Raw genomic sequence first — 16,601 nt, 5'->3', positions numbered from 1 at the left:
CAAGGCCGGTTGTACTACTTTGAGTACAAGGCCGGCTGTACTATTTGAAGTACAAGGCCGGTTGTACTTCTTTGAGTACAAGGCCGGATGTACCACTTGAGTACAAGGCCGATTGTACTACTTTGAGTACAAGGCCGGCTGTACTATTTAAAGTACAAGGCCGGTTGTACTTCTTTGAGTACAAGGCCGGATGTACCACTTAGAGTACAAGGCCGGATGTACCACTTGAGTACAAGGCCGGTTGTACTACTTTGAGTACAAGGCCGGCTGTACTATTTGAAGTACAAGGCCGGTTGTACTTCTTTGAGTACAAGGCCGGATGTACCACTTAGAGTACAAGGCCGGCTGTACTACTTGATTCTTATTATTTGCTCAAGAGTAGCTACCATCAAGCGTGTTAAGGGGCGGCTGCCCTTCAACGGAAGATGCCGGATGCCCTCCTTAGGGAGGAGCCGGGTGTATTGTCTGCTTGTAAAGGAGCTTGTGGATGACTGCATATTAAGCAGCCCCTGCTCACAAACATGGAAAGGCCCTTTGGACTTTAGCATTGAGGCCGTCTGCGTATAGCAGGGCTCGAAAGTATTCGAACTTCCTTAAGTGAGCTTAGCCACCTCTTGTATTCCAACAGGCTTGAGAATGCCGGCTGACTGAGAGACTGCTTGGTGGTATGATGCCGCTTGTATAATTATGGGGCAAGATTGACCTCATGACGGCTGTAGCCCCGGACCTTAAGCCTCATGGCACCTGTTGTACTTGTCAGCAGGCTCAATGTCGCCTGTCACTTGGCCGACTAGTGCTTTCGCACCAGAAGGTTACTTCCTTGGAGATCACGAGAGTTGTTCAACAAGTTTTCGCCAACAAAGCTACCGACACTCTATGCCACCTGTCCTTCGAGGAGGGCCGGCTGCATACATAGCGCTTCAAGAGGCAGGGCTGCGGAGGCACATACAATGCCGGATGGATAATCTGAGCCACTACGTGCAGTCATGCCGCATGGCTGACTCTCTCGGTTTGTTTCCGAATACTTCATTGAAGTATTGCGGGAACTGTCTGGATTAATCGACATAATGGCCGACCCAGACATTTAGTGACCTCTTCTCCAGGATGAAAATCTGGTAGTTAGAGTAGTTTGCCGGATGGCCTTCCTTTGCCCTGATTCAGGGAAACGAAGTCTTGGTCCGTGTGGACCTCGGTCTCAGCCATAGGCTGTTTGCCTTCAGTAGGCGGTACAGAGCTAGAAGTCATCTAGGAAGTACTCTCCCCACAGACGGCGCCAAATGTTTCGGGGTTTTTTATGTGTCCTGCGGGAGAGTTACAACACCTAGACTGACCTCCAGCTGCCTGTACCTGCAAAACAACGGAAACTCCCAGGGGTGGGAGTTCCGCCTCCAACGATCAAGTTAGAACGTGTTTGAGGAGTTTAAGTGCGGAATGTAAAGGGGATCAGGCTCCTCTTTGGAGAGGAGTGATCATCTGGCTGCCTGAGACAGCCTCAATATCTGAGTGTTTCACTCTCTGATTTGAGGGTAGGAGGAGTATTCATCATGAATCTAATGTGAATGAATCTCTCTCTAAAGATATTTTTTTTCCTCTCTTGCAACTGATGCAAATGGTTTGTATTTATAGAGTTTTTTTTGGAGAGGAGCTTGATGGGCTTAGGGACACGTGTCGCCTTAGCATTGGCCCATCTGTCAGGGGTATTTTTACCCCTAAACAGTTAGGATTCCCACGGAAATCGAGCAAATGCCTCTAACTATAGAAAAAAGGCACAAACCATCATATATTCAAGCTATAGAAGATGATGAAGCAGTCCAAGACGAAGAAGAAGAAGAAGAACCGTGGTACACAGATCTACTCAACTACGTCACCAAAACAGAATACCCTCCCCATGTTGACAAAAGAGCAAAACGAGAATTAAGACTCTTGGCTTCCCAATATGTACTCATAGACAACGAGCTACATAAAAGGGTACCTAAGGGTCGAGCTCTCTTGTGTGTAGGAAAAAAGGATGCCCAAAAAGCAATGAGGATAGTCCACGAAGGAATTTGTGGAACTCACATAAATGGCAAAATGTTAGTCCAAACGATAATGCGAGAAGGATACTATTGGATTATAATGAATAGGGATTGCCATCAATACGTAAAAAGATGCCCTAAGTGCCAAATCTATGCCAATTTACAACATGTTCCTCCATCCTTGCTCTACACCTACACGTCGCCATGACCGTTCTCTACATAGGGAATTGACATCATCGGCAAAATCACTCCCCCAGGAACAGGAGGCCACGAATATATCCTAGTGGCAATTGATTACTTCACAAAGTGGGTCGAAACGAAATCATGCGCTAAACTCACTACAAAACATGTAGCACTCTTTATCGAGAGAAATATTATTTGTCGATACGGAGTCCCACATGAAATGATAAGTGACAATGGAACTCACTTTCAATCCGAATGTGAAGAATTTCTACAAAAATATGGCATTCAACATCATCATTCTTCCCCTTATAGGCCTCAAGCAAATGGAGCAGTCGAGGCAGCTAATAAAAATCTAAAGACTATCATCGAGAAAATGACGGAAAATTATAAGGATTGGCCTGACAAACTTCACTTCGCATTGTGGGTTATCGCACGTCAATTTGCACATCAACAGGAAATACGCCATTTTCCTTGGTTTATGGAATGGATGTCGTACAACCTGTCGAACTAGAGATTCCATCTCTACGCATCGCGTTAGAAAGTAAACTCGATGAAGTTGAATGGACTAGAGCAAGATATAAAGAGATAATTTTACTCGATGAAAAAGGACTAGAAGCTCTACATCACACTCAGTGTTACCAAACTCGTATGGCTAGGAATTTTAATAAGAAGGTCAAGACAAGAAACATCAACGTAGGAGACTTGGTGTTAAAAGCATTAAGGAAAAATGTTTTAGATCCAAGGGGAAAATTTAGACCTAATTGGTCTGGACCCTACATTGTCAAAACAATCCTGTCAGGAGGTGCAACAAAATTTATCTGATATGGATGGCAATGAGTTCTCAAACATGACAAATCTTAACCAACTTAAGAAATACCACCCATAATTACTTGAGTAGGATACTCAAGAGAGCTACATTTGGCCTGATTCCTTAAGAAAGGATACGTAGGCAACCCTTTACGGGTGCAGCCACTTTATTTTTTCTTAAATCTCGCATCCCAGAATTAATAAAAAATTCGACAGAAGATCGACGAAACATCGGCATCACGGAAAAATTTCTAACGCCAGCCGATGAACATTGGCGCCAGACGACGGCATCCGTCGCCTGATGCCAGACTGCCGCAGCCGGCGCCAGTCGCAAAATTGTGGCGCCAATTCACAGTTAAAGTCTGGGAACATTTCAGTGTTTTTCGGAAAATTTTCAACTTCCGTACTCGAAAAAATTTCTGGAAAATTAATTTTTGTTTTTAATTGCTTTAATAAAATAAATTTAAAGTAAATAATTTAATTAAAAAGCTGGAATTTCATTGATAAAATAAATTACATTATTGAAGGAATTTAAATAAGGCTTAAATAAATTAACTTTAAATTCAAAAAAAAACTAATTCTAATAATTGGAAATTATGCAATGTTCTTAATCTTCTTTCTCTTTCTTAGCTGTTTTCCAATTTTTGTCTGCTTCTTCTTCCTCATCCATAACCTTAGCTAGTAGGCATACTTTAGAGGACCTACATTCAATCTTGGAGTAAATAGTTTCCCCCTCAGCTAGGACTCCATGCTTCTTTTCTACCCAAGCTTTCTTTTCTATGGTGCCAGCTTTCCTTTTTCCCTTATCTTTCGCAGTACTCTTCTTCCTAGGCATTATAGGTGTTTTGAACTCAATTCTTTCACCTATGAGTTCCTTAACAGGAATCACCTTGTCACCTAGACGGCTCTTCACATCAGTTTTACTCTGATTTTTCTTCACGTCCTTTGAAGGTTTCTTCATAAGCCACTTTTTCACATCATTAGGCAAATAAGGGGGAACCTTTTGGGTAATTACCTCCCATAAAGGTCTAGCACTCCAATAAGAATCAAATTTGTCTACTTCCTGGGAGACACGGAACTCGTAGGGACGACGAAGATCACCGGAAGGAATAGTCTGAAGTAGGTCGTATTGTCTTTTTACCCTGCAGGGATAATAAAAAGTCATACGGGACAAGCTTGGAAGACGGCAGAAAGGTTTCTTGTTGACACCAACCATCTTTTCTATTTTCCACCAAGGGATGACCCACTTGATGGCAAAATTACAAGACTCGAAGTCCTTCTTTCTTTCATGGCGCCCCATTTTAAAGAAGCGTTTCTTCCTTCTCACGAAGCAATTTGGAGTATACTTCTCATTGTTGTCCGGAGGCTAATTAATTCTAGTCTTTCCATTAGCCATATCTGTAAAAATTGCAATGCAAATATATTATTATTACTATACAAAAATATATTTTTGATTTCTGTAATTAAAAATATTTTTTTTCTACCTGTAATAAAATTGGAGAGCCCAGAAAAAGGTGCTTTTGAATTTCTCTTTAATTCATCAAGACTAAGCATGGTCTATCCAACTATTAAAGGAATTGGATTTCTCCCTGATTCAATTTTTTCTAAAACAGGAGATATAACGTGTTCATACATGTTTAAACTTGATTAATAACGGACCCAAATAGTCAAATGCAATGATTGGATCCAATGAAACCTACATTGTTGAAAAACGGAGTCAAATAGGTTAACCAAACATAAAATTCCAATGCAAGTACCTTAAAAAAGGATAGCCCTTTCAAAGAGCTTTCCAACGGTATATTATAAGCCCAATTTCGAGCCAAAACGAAAAAGTTATGATCAAAACACTAAACAAAGCCCAAAACCGACACCCTTGTACTCCAACTATCATAACTTTTGATCCATAACATATTGGTATTGGAAATTAGACATTCAGAGATTTCCAATGGTATTGGAAATTAGACATTAAGAGATTTCCAATGATATCTCACACGCCTTCATCCGACTCCTTAATCAAATGTTATGGAAGTTTTAAAACCGCGTTTTCGTATAAGGCAAACCGCAAACCAGCGAAACTTAATCAGTTGACTCAATGAGATGCGCGCGGCACCCGGCGCCACTCAGAGAGTTGCGCGCGCCACCTGTCGGCGTGGCCCTAAAACCTAAACCTAGATCCTTACACCTATAAACAGGGGTCTTCGTTCAGCCTTACGGGGACCGGGAAAATCAAAATTAAAACCCGAGTATTCTCAAAACCCTAATCTCTCAACTTCTCTTACTATCATAATATTGTTCTTCTCTCTTCTCAAATACTTTCCAACCCTATTTTAATCAATTGAAGTCCTTGGAGGTAAGAAGAAGAAAGAAATTCCATAAACAAATGAAACGGGTATTTAACATAAAAGAAGAACGGTTAGTTTCCTGAGCACTTAGATAAATCACTTTTCTTTTATTGTTTAAATAACTTTAATTGATTTATTAGTGTTGTTTGATCACTTTAAACAAACTTTTAAGAAATTAATTCAAATAGTATTCTTTCATTAATCAAGACTAGAATTTAAATAATTAATTGTTGTTTTATCACTTAAGACAAGGTGAATATTGTTCATTTATTGTTCTTTCACGAATATTGATTAAATAAGAATAACGACTTTTGCAATGTAATTACTACGTGATTAATGCTTGTAAATAAAATCAACTAACTTAGTCTTTAGGTATCAAGTTGCATATATTGTTTGGTAATGAAATTGTGAAAAAGGAAGGTCTAGTATAGGCCGTATTAGGGCTAGAATAGCGTTTCCTCCCTAGAAGCAACGTTATTTTAGTACCCTCGCTCCCGAACTCATTTCTGGTTTATGAAGACCGATTTAGGCATGGGTAAACTTATGATTCGTGCTAATTATTTCATCAACTTCACATGGAATAAAGGCATGAATGAGGTTTATGAGTTTTCCTAAAACTCATTGGCGACTCCTACTTGTTTCTTACAAAAAAGCGTGATGAGAGTATCAATTCTAATTCAAGGTCTCCCAAACAGTCAGGAAGTCAAATCCTAATACACCCAATAAGTGTAAAGTCCTAGGCTTTTAAGCGGCCAAGGGCATTTAAGGAGAGTACCCCTTACGATGGGATCACCCTCCTTACAGGTAGTCAGAGTCCGGCTGCAATGATTCCCAAGCCATCCGCAAGATGGATTCATTGTCCTCCATCATTTGTTTAACTAGGGCCTTTTTCTATTCCTCATCCAAGGACTTGTACTTAGGCTTGCGCTAGGTTTCTTGGTTTTGCAGCCCGCTTCTGAGTTTATTAACCCACCCATGCAGGCGGTCAGCTTTCTTGTCCGCTTCCTTGAGGGGCTCCAGTTTGTCCTTGAGGGTCTGAACCTCCTTCGAAAGTTCGATAATCCGCCCCCTCGCTGCATCCAAGTCATTCCTAACCTGAAGATTGGCCGACGCTTGGGAATACATCATATCAAGTGTTATTAGTTCATTTTGGGTAATCTCAAACTGAGTTGTATCTATGAAGGAGGCAACCCGAGCTTTAGCAGCCTTTACCTCTATGGACTTGTCGTTGAGTGGCATTCTAAGCCCACTCACGTGCACCATAGCCTGTTTTTGGCCAACATTGAGAATGATTATTATCAAGCGGCCATAAGAATCATTCAAGGTTAAAATTACAAGCATCTTACCTCACAAAGAAACCCAAAGATGGAGTCAAGGTCAAGGGTGCCGACTCCTTTCAAGGACTCCTTTTCCTCATAATTAAGCACCCTGAGCATTTGCTTGGCCATCTGAAGGAAAGTCAGCCTTTGTAGAATTTCTGCCAAATTAAACAATATAAGTTAAACAATTTTTCTAAATGATACAATGCCCTTTTGCGACAGTTACCTAATCCAATCACATAAGGAAATAGCCCAAGAAATTGTACCTTCCTCCTCCTCCCCCTGGGAGGTTTTGCTTCCACTTGCTGCTGAGCCGACTGTAGCATTGAATGACTTGCCACTCTTTGATACCCTCTTGGGGGCATCCGGTTTCAGGGTCATATCGACGGGTGTGGAGCCGACATGAACCTTATTAGGCTTATGGGCGATGTGCTTCCTGGGATTCCCAGAAGTGCCAACATCACCACTCGACTTCTTTTGAAGCTTCGAGTCCGGCTGTTTTGTGGGTGAAAGTTGGTCGAGCCACCCTGCATGGAATACAAAGTTAGTATACTTGTGATCTCAAGAAATATCAATCCAAGTAGTGGGAAAGCATCTCTCCTTTGGAGTTCCGCTTGTCGGCTGCTCCTCGTTAGACTGTTTGCCCAAGATGGACGAATGGTAGAAGGCTGCAAAATGTGCAGCCGGCTTCCTTTTGCCCGAGGGATTCTCCATAGATTTTCTTGCACAAAAGTAAGAGTTAGAAACTCAAGAAAGAATCAAGATCAGCAAAGCAAAATCAATCCAAGCGGCCTACTACCTCTCAGCCTCTCAAAACTAAGACCGCAAGCGGCCAGATACGTCCCGTCATATAGCGACTCATGACGGGGAATGTAGCTTTGTTGGGTGACCTCCTTCTCCCCTGTCTCTTCATTAGTTTGAATAGCCACAGTAAAAAGGCCTTGATCTAATATTTTCACTTGCGCCTGCCTTGGGACACGCGATAGGGCATTCTTTCCAGCTAAGAGAGGAGGGTCCTGGTTCCACCAGTTGTACCGCTTATTGCGTAGGCGGTCAAGGGAGGATACTATGTAGAACATTTTTTCTCCGGTCTTTTCATTTTTTCTCCTTCCCCACTATTATCATAAAACACTTGTGGCTATTAAGGGTGAACCATCCGGCCCCGCTTGATTGGGGGGTCTTACTCAAATAATGCATATGAGCGAATGCCTCAAAGCTAGGGTCCACCTCTAGCATTTTACAGGCGGCAACGTAGCCTAAGATATTGATCCAAGAGTTAGGTGCTAGTTGCAAGATACCCAGTTGGTATCCCTCAAGAATTCTCTCCAATGTCGGATGGAGATGCAAGTGTGTAGGCCTCGTTTAAAGTGCGCCTACATTAAAGCATGTTGTGAATATGCATGGCACTCATAGGAAGTAGGAATTGACATAATACGATTAGGGACAAGGAAATTAAGGAGCGCCAACAAGTTTTTAAGGAACTTTAAACCGTTCACGGACCATAAAAGGCAACCACGATTAAGGGACAACGAAAAGCAACAACGATTGACCCGTGATGGTTACACCTCATTCATAATCCATGAGATTACTAAATCCATATGGTTCAGAACCACGATAGGAGGATCGGGGATGATGGTACGAAGTGAGTCATGGAGTTAAAGTAGCCCGTATTGGCCTCTACTCGATTTTTATAGTGAAAAGTGATTTCTGCGATCTCAAAGGCATACGAACAAAATATTCAATTTGCTCCAAACTATTATTAAGCTAAATTTGTTTAATATTAATGGAATACATAATTCTAAAATATTTGTGATCAATTGAATTATCAACAAGATTAAAAAGGACGCAACAAGCCGCAGCAGCTAGCACGCAATGCGCACCAGCCGCAGCAACTAGCAGCAGCATGGATGGGCCATTGCTCGCATGCTAGCATGCTGGGCCTTCTTGCAGCCGCGCATGGCAGCCCACCTTGGGTGCCTGGGTTCCCGAGCATGGTGCCATGTGGCGTAATTTGAGAGGAGGTTTGAGGGGTGTGTTGGCCAGTTTTTGGAGAGGGAGTGGGGAGCACGTTTGGTCCCCCCCCTTCTAAATGGTCCTCACCTAACCTCTCTAATGAGCTTTCCACTTGTTGATTTGTTACTAGTTTGATTATTAATTTTATTTTAGCTTTAAAATAAAATGGAAAAATCAAATTTTTTCACATTGATGGGAGAGATTTTTCACTCTCTTGTTTTCCCTATAAATACCCAATTTGGGGTATTGGGAAAATCACTTGAGTGAGAGTTGAAAAAGGCATTACCATTGTGAAAACCTTTGAACTCATTTAATCACTTGGGTTTTGGTCGGACCTTGCTAACTCCAAGGTAGCGGACCTAAAAAGTCAGTGTTCGTCCTTTGTGGGTGGATACCATTGGAGGCTCGGTATTTTCGGAGCTAAAGCTTTCAAGTAAGAGCCCATTAGGTCGGGCGAATCACGCGTCAAAGGTAAATTCCGATTTTATCCTGTTATGTTTATTTGTTATGCTTTATGGTTTTATTAATTGTGAGTTGTTCTTTGTTTCGGGGTCGTTTTCGCGGTAAGTTGGACTTACCAAACCCAACAGCGGTATCGAAGCCAAGCTCGTTTATTTTTTAAAATCATAATATTTTTCAAGGTGGTTTTTGTTTCGGGGTTTTCTGATGTCCTGCGGGAGAGTTACAATTCCGAGACTGGAACCGGACGCCTGTACCTGCAAAATAACGGAGACTCCTGAGAGCTCCGCCTCCAACGGTCAAGTTAGTACCTGATTAAGGAGTAATTAATACAGAAATTAAAGTAATAAGGTCTCTCTAGGTGAGAGTATTTAATGTAGGTAATCTGCTTTGCTAGCGAGATCAGCCGGTTATTAGTGTGTTCTGTAAATTATTCGGTCCCCCGATTAATGAGGATTAATCGAGTATTTATAGCCTTGGGAAGCGTGCAACTCTCTAGGTTTAAGGTAAACCTAGGGCCGATCGGGCTTCTAGACTGAAATGGGCCTTGATGGCCGGTTGTCCCATTTGGCATGGGTGGACACGTGGCGTGTCTTAAGTGGTCCATGGAGGACGCGTGGCGGAACCTGGTTGGTCCACTTGTCAAAGGTGCTTGGTGGATAAAAATCCCCTAATCATTTGCCCCTCACAGGTGGCACGCGACTGGTCACGTGTCGCCTGTGACAGGCGTCGCACGGTGACAGGCGACGGCCCGTTACAGGTGTCACCTTGCAGACGGCCGGGAGATTCTCCCGCCCAAATTTGAATTCGGAAGCGACCCTTCGCCTTCTCATTTTGCCTATAAAAGGAAGTGCTGACTTCGGTCATTTTCACATTTGAGAATTTTTGCGAGAACATTCGGACCCCTGAACTTGCTCTGACATTTTCGGACTTTTTCTGCCTACCGCCTGTTCTGACAAGCCGACTGACCCGAACTTTCAGGACTTCATCAACTGTCATCCATTCAGGTAACTCAGTTCTCTTACTCTTAATTTTCTTTTTATTTTTTGAAATGGCACCATGGAAGCACACGACACGCCCTAAGTTAGTGATCAGCCGGTCACCGGGGACGGCTGAATCTAGGACTAGGAGTGCCGCCTGCCCTTTTCTGGACCCATCTTTGCCCTTTATACAAAGTCCGACTGAATCTGTGTCTATGCAGAACGTGATGGCCAGAACAAAAAAGACTGCTAGAATATCAAACTCAGACGGCTCCTCCCAAAGGGTACTCCTTAGCGAAACATCTGACCAGGCGCCAGATGTGGAACGAGGCGACTGTCAAGCTGACAGTTCTGAGAGAGGGACCAAGGTGTTCCCTTCTCATCTAACCGTGGACATGTCCAATTTACCTTCTGCTCCTTCTAAGGGAGAGGAGGCGGGCCCCTCTAGGAGAGGGGAGGAGTCGTCCTCTTCGGACTCGTCAGGGGACGAGTCCGATTCCAGCTCTTCTGACCATAGTTCTTCTGACTCAGAAGAAAAACATAACCGCCTACAAGAGGCGAGAAGTTCCCATGCAGTGGAGAAGGGGGATAATTGGGCAGAGCCGTCCGCCTCTTACAGAGAGGAAAACACCCCCTACTACTGCAGGGTGCCCCGGGGCCGGATCGCAACCATGCGAGACAACGTGGCGAGCTTTATTGCTAACCACAAAATGGGCCCGGAGTATTTACTGTTTGTGCCGGATCCAGAAGATACTGTCGTCTGGCCGGCTGGTACCAGCTATGGTGACGGCTGTTTTGGCTGCTATGTGGCGGCCATCAAAGCTGGTCTGCGCTTCCCATTACATCCGGCTGTTCAGCGGATTTTAGATGGGTATGATCTGGGGTTATGGCAGTTAGCCCCCAACTCTTGGGTAAACGTACTCGGCTATGTGGCCGGGTGCGAACTGAACGGGGTGGAGCCAAGTTTTGAGGCTTTCGCCCACATGAACTATCTCAGCCGGACCCCTAAGTCGGGAGGTACCGGCTGGTATCAACTAACAAGCCACAGGGGTTACCTCATGACGAGAGGTAAGGCAAACAAATGGAAGGATTGGCGGAACACCTTCCTTATTATCGAGAGTTCAGACACGGAGCTGAACAAACGATTTAACAAGTGGAACAGGGATCCGCCTCTTCTTGCAGGCGGCCGCAGCATGCCGCCTGTTCCCCCAAAGGCTAAAAGAGAGATCCTAGACAAAGGACTCTTCAAAGTAGAGACTAGGGTGAACTCTACTTCAGGGTACGAGAGCAAGTACCCCTACACTGCGTCCCGAGCTTCAAGTGGCTCTATGATGAGTACTTCTTGGCCGCCTGTGGCCTCGGCAGTCGGTGCTCTAGAGGTAGCCGGCCTGACGAATACTCTGTTTTTTCACGCCTTGTTTACTTGGGATTTTTACTAACTTTGCTGTTTAATTCTTTCAGCCGACGCCATGAGTAAAATAACAGCGTCTAAAACTGCGGCGGCCATGCTGCGGGTCTCGCTAATGAAGCAGTCGTATGCCGACTCCCCCAGCAAGGAGGCACCCTTGGTAAGCCTTGAAAACTCTTCTCCTTTTAGTTGTATTATGCATATACTAACTCTTTTTGTTTTCAGTCTGGCACTCCAAGGGCTTCTTCCTCGCAACAGCCGGACCCCAAGGCCCGGAGGACGACTGTTGCAAGCTCTCCTGGGTCTTCCAGGAAAACAGTGGCGGCTGAGAAGCAGCCGGCCACTTCTTCAAAAACCCAGGCGGGGCCGCCTAGATGTATGGACACTTGCTTGTAAAAACTCACTCTTGCTTCCTTCTTGATTAGGTCTAACTTGTTTTTCCTTTTGCTTAATGCAGCCGGCCCCCAGGGACTTGACTTGGTTGAGGTAGCCAAGTCAATGGTTAAAGTAGTTCCTCCCTCTGACAGGGAGGCGGTCAAGGGTGCCGGCACCCTTGACCTCGATGGAATTTCGGGGATCCTAGCTGAGGTATACCCTTTTGAAGTTCCAGGACGCCTGTTAACCCTTATGATTGGAAACTGACGCCTGTTTTTCTTTGTACTTAGGCCCTGCTCCGAGTCAACAGCCTTCGCAAGCCGATTGATCGGAAAAACAAAGAGGTAAAGGCCGCAAAGGCTATGGCCGCCTCCAGCTGTGATAAAGCAATGTTTCAAATTGCCCAAAATGAAGTACTGACCATTGATCTTCTTTATTATCAGGCGCAGGCGACCGCCGCTGTTCGGGCTCAGCTAGAGGCGGCCCAAAAGAAGGTTGACGAGCTGGAGGGGACCGTCACCAAACTTAAAGCCGAGCTGAAGCCCCTTCGTCAGAAAATGCACTCTTACGAAGCCATGGAGAAATCTTTGGCTAACGTAAAAGAACGCCTGGTGAACCAGGAGAAGAGTCTTACCCAAGAGCTCTCGGACAAGGCCGAGCAAGAGAAACAAGAGCTCGTCCGGGAGATGGTGGAAGACTCCGCCCAAATCCAACGCATGACCTGGGAACGACTGTTCCCCAGTGCCGACTTTGCCTCATGGGAAAGAACGTACCGCCAGTGTTCGGAAATATATAATCAACAGATCCTGGCGGCTGCTGAAGAAGAGGCGATGGACGTTGCGTTGGAGGAGGAAGAGGCTGTTGTGGCGCTTGTGCCACTTGGGGGTAAGGCATCAAAAGATGATGCAGCTAAGGCCGAGTCCAGCAAGAAGAGTGCTGACCAGGCGGCTGCTGCTGATACTGAACTGCCCCCTTCTTAAGCTTTAAGTATATTTTTTTCTTTTCACGGCCTGCGTGCCGTTTGCTTTGTAATTACCCGGCCAGGGGGCCGGGGTTTTGAATATTCTGCTGGTCTTTTATGGCCGGCTCATTTTAATCAAATTTTTTGTTTTTGTTCAAATTTGTCTAAGTATTTGAAATTTGCTCACTAGACAGACTGTTGTGTATGGCCGAACGTTAAGACAGGTACAAATAGTAAGTATGCCGCCTATGCCCCTGGACGACTGGTTGTCTGTTTCCAGGATAGATAATCAGTCGGCCATTTAATCAATCGGTATTCGAACTCTTTATTCAATTTGACCAAGTAAATAGAATTACCAAGTAGCCAAGGAATTTAAGTAGGAAAACAAGCGGCGGGTACCGGTTGTTTCCCTTTATTGCCAATGTTGGCCTCTAATTTGTTATTTGTTAACCTAGCAAGAGTATTGGTTGAGAGCCTTTGTTTATAAAAACAAGTGGACGACTCGTACCTTTTAGGCTCAGTACTAAGTTTGAGTGACTATTAAGTTAACATAGGAGTTACTTAGTCTTCGTCACAATCTTGATTGAGTAGTAAAGGTATCAGGCGGCGTAGGCCGGCTAGACCCCTTGATTTACCAATGTTTGTTGGCTATTTACTCAATAGGTTATCCAGTAGGAATAGGGGTTCGAGTGCCCTTGTTTGTATAAAACAGGCGGACGACTCAAACTTTTTAGGTTCCATACCAAATTTTGAAGGAGTGACTATGAGTTAACTTTGGAGTTACTCAGTCGCCGTCACTTTTGTTTGAGAAGTAGAGGTACCAGGCGGCGTAGGCCGGCTAGACCCCTTTATTCGCCAATGTTTGTTGGCTATTATCTCAATAGGTACCCCCTGCATTTATCCCAAGTAATACAGGCGGTCATCTGACTCAGATGTCAACTGCTACCACTGGTTTGGTTAGTGATAGAGTTATCCTTGTCTCAAAAACGGCTACGTGGTTGCCCTTTGGGACAGTCGTATAGGTGCCGTGTAATTAGTTTATAGAACAATGTTCCACCCAAAAGGGAGCTGCTCTCTGCGACGAATTTCATCCGAATGGATGCCGCCGGACGCCTGCTATAATGTTGGGACAGGTCGGATTAGTTTTTAAAAGTTAGATCAGTTGACTAGGCGCCTGGTCTGATCATTCGGCCGGTGGCCTTGGTAAGTTCTTGGTGAACGTAGGTGCTAAGTCAAAGAAGGGTAGCCGCCTGTTAGGCACAGGGTCGGCCAGGCCCTAATCTTTTTAGCTAAGTATTGTGAGTAAAATACTCAATGGAGAGTAGCCGACTGTAAAGGTACAGACGGCATGCCCTCTGATGATAGAGTGAAAAAACTCAATGGAGAGTAGCCGACTGTAAAGGAACAGACGGCATGCCCCTCTGAAGATAGAGTGAAAAAACTCAATGGAGAGTAGCCGACTGTAAAGGTACAGACGGCATGCCCCTCTGAAGATAGAGTGAAAAAACTCAATGGAGAGTAGCCGACTGTAAAGGTACAGACGGCATGCCCTCGTAATACAAAATTGAATAGTAAGTGCCAACTTTATTAAGTAGCTCTTTACTTTACATCATTCAAAAGAAATATTTCTTAAGGTTATCTACATTCCAAGTTCGAGGCAACGGTTGTCCGTCTGGTGTTTCCAGACGGTAGGTACCGTCCCTGACTTCCGCATAGATTCGGTAGGGTCCTTCCCAGTTGGGAGTTAGTTTGCCAGACTCGTTAGCCCTACCAACTGCTTCCATTTTTCTAAGTACAAAGTCCCCTACTTTGAGTGGACGCCTGTGCACTTTCTTGTTGTATGATCTAGTCATTCTCAGGCGGTAGATTTCATGGCGCAAAACAGCATTGCCCCTCTTTTCAGGAAGTGAATCTAATGCCAGGCGCATAGCTTCCCAGTTTGCCTCTTCGTCATATAGCATTACTCGAAGAGTCGGCTCGTAGTGTTCTATTGGAAGAACAGCTTCTGCACCATAAGTTAGGAGGAATGGAGTTTCTCCAGTCGCCCCTTTTTCAGTCGTCCTAATGGCCCAAAGAACATGTGGTAGTTCATCTGCCCATAGGCCGCCTGCTCGTTCAATTTTTTTCTTGAGACCGTCTGAGATGATTTTATTAAAGGCTTCTACCTGGCCGTTTGCTTGTGGACGGCCGACAGATGCAAAGTAATGTCCAATTCCTTGGTCTCCCAACCAGCTTTTGAGAACAGGCGTCTCAAATTGGGGACCATTATCAAAAACCATAGACATGGGAACCCCGAACCGAGTGATGACGTTTTTCCAAATGAATGAAATTACATCTTTCGTCTTGATTCCCTTTACAGCCTCCGCCTCTACCCATTTAGTGAAGTAGTCAACGGCAACAAGTATATACCTTCTGCCGCCTGTAGCAGGCGTATATGGACCCAGAATGTCCATGCCCCACTTAGCAAACGGTAGTGGGCTGTGAATGGTAGTGAGGTCAGTAGCCGGACGGTGAATTAATTTGCCAAACCTTTGGCACTTGTCACATTTTTTCACCATCTCCATTGCATCTGCTTCCAAAGTAGGCCAAAAGTAGCCCTGCCGCCTTGCCCTTTGAGCAAGCATCCTACCACCTATATGGGAAGCACAGAAACCAGAGTGAAGATCATCTAGTATCTCTCGTCCCTTTTCAGGAGTAACACACTTTAAGAAAGGTTGAAGGTGCCCCCTCTTGTGCAGTTCCCCCTGTATCATTTCAAAACAGGAGGCTCGTTTTTTCAGTGATGCCGCCTGTTGAGGATCATCCGGCAGTGTACCGTTTGTCAGATATGCCCTGATTGAATCCATCCAGGTTGAGCTTCTGTCTAGAATTCCAATAGGATTTTCCTCGATGCTTCTCTTCTCCATTACTTCCCAAAACACAGTTCGAGGAGTATCGGAGGAGGCGGATGATGCTAATTTCGAGAGTGCATCTGCCTGGTTGTTTTCTGATCTCGGTACTTGGATCAGATGGAAATCCTCAAGGGAGCCGACTGCTTGTCGGACCGCCTGTAAATATTTGATCATGGCCGGATGTGTTGCTTCGTATTCGCCATTGTACTGACTCACTATCAGTTGTGAATCAGAACAGGCGTCTATTTTCCTTGCCCCGGCCGCCTTACACATGCGGATCCCGGCTAGTAAAGCTTCATATTCTGCCTCATTGTTTGAAGCCTGGAAACTGAAGCGTAGAGCATACTCGAACCTGTCGCCCTCTGGAGATTGACATACGACGCCTGCTCCACAACCGTTTGAAGTAGAGCTTCCGTCCACATATACCTTCCAGACTTGGTCTGGAACTTGAGAGTCAGGAGGACGAGTCATCTCTACAATAAAGTCAGCAAAGGCTTGCCCCTTCACTGCTTTTCTAGGCTCGAAAGTAACTTCGAGACTCTGCATTTCTATGGCCCATTTGATCATTCGTCCGGAGGACTCCATGGTGGTAAGGGGCCGTTTGATCGGTTGGTCGGTATACACGACGACTGCATGTGCCAGAAAGTAGGGCTTCAATTTTTTAACAGCCATGAAGAGTGCAAGACCAAATTTCTCCACTAGGGGATACCTCAACTCGGCATTTTTCAGTACGTGACTGACAAAGTAGACCGGAAGTTGTCAGCCGTCCCTTTCAGCAAGGAGCACCGCGCTTAACGCATGATCAGAGACGGCCAGGTACATGTAGAGATTTTCTTTGGGCAAAGGGC

This window comes from Chenopodium quinoa, unplaced genomic scaffold (assembly GCF_001683475.1).
Source record: "Chenopodium quinoa cultivar QQ74 unplaced genomic scaffold, ASM168347v1, whole genome shotgun sequence".
In the NCBI taxonomy this organism is placed as follows: domain Eukaryota; kingdom Viridiplantae; phylum Streptophyta; class Magnoliopsida; order Caryophyllales; family Amaranthaceae; genus Chenopodium; species Chenopodium quinoa.
This window is presented reverse-complemented; position numbering follows the sequence as displayed.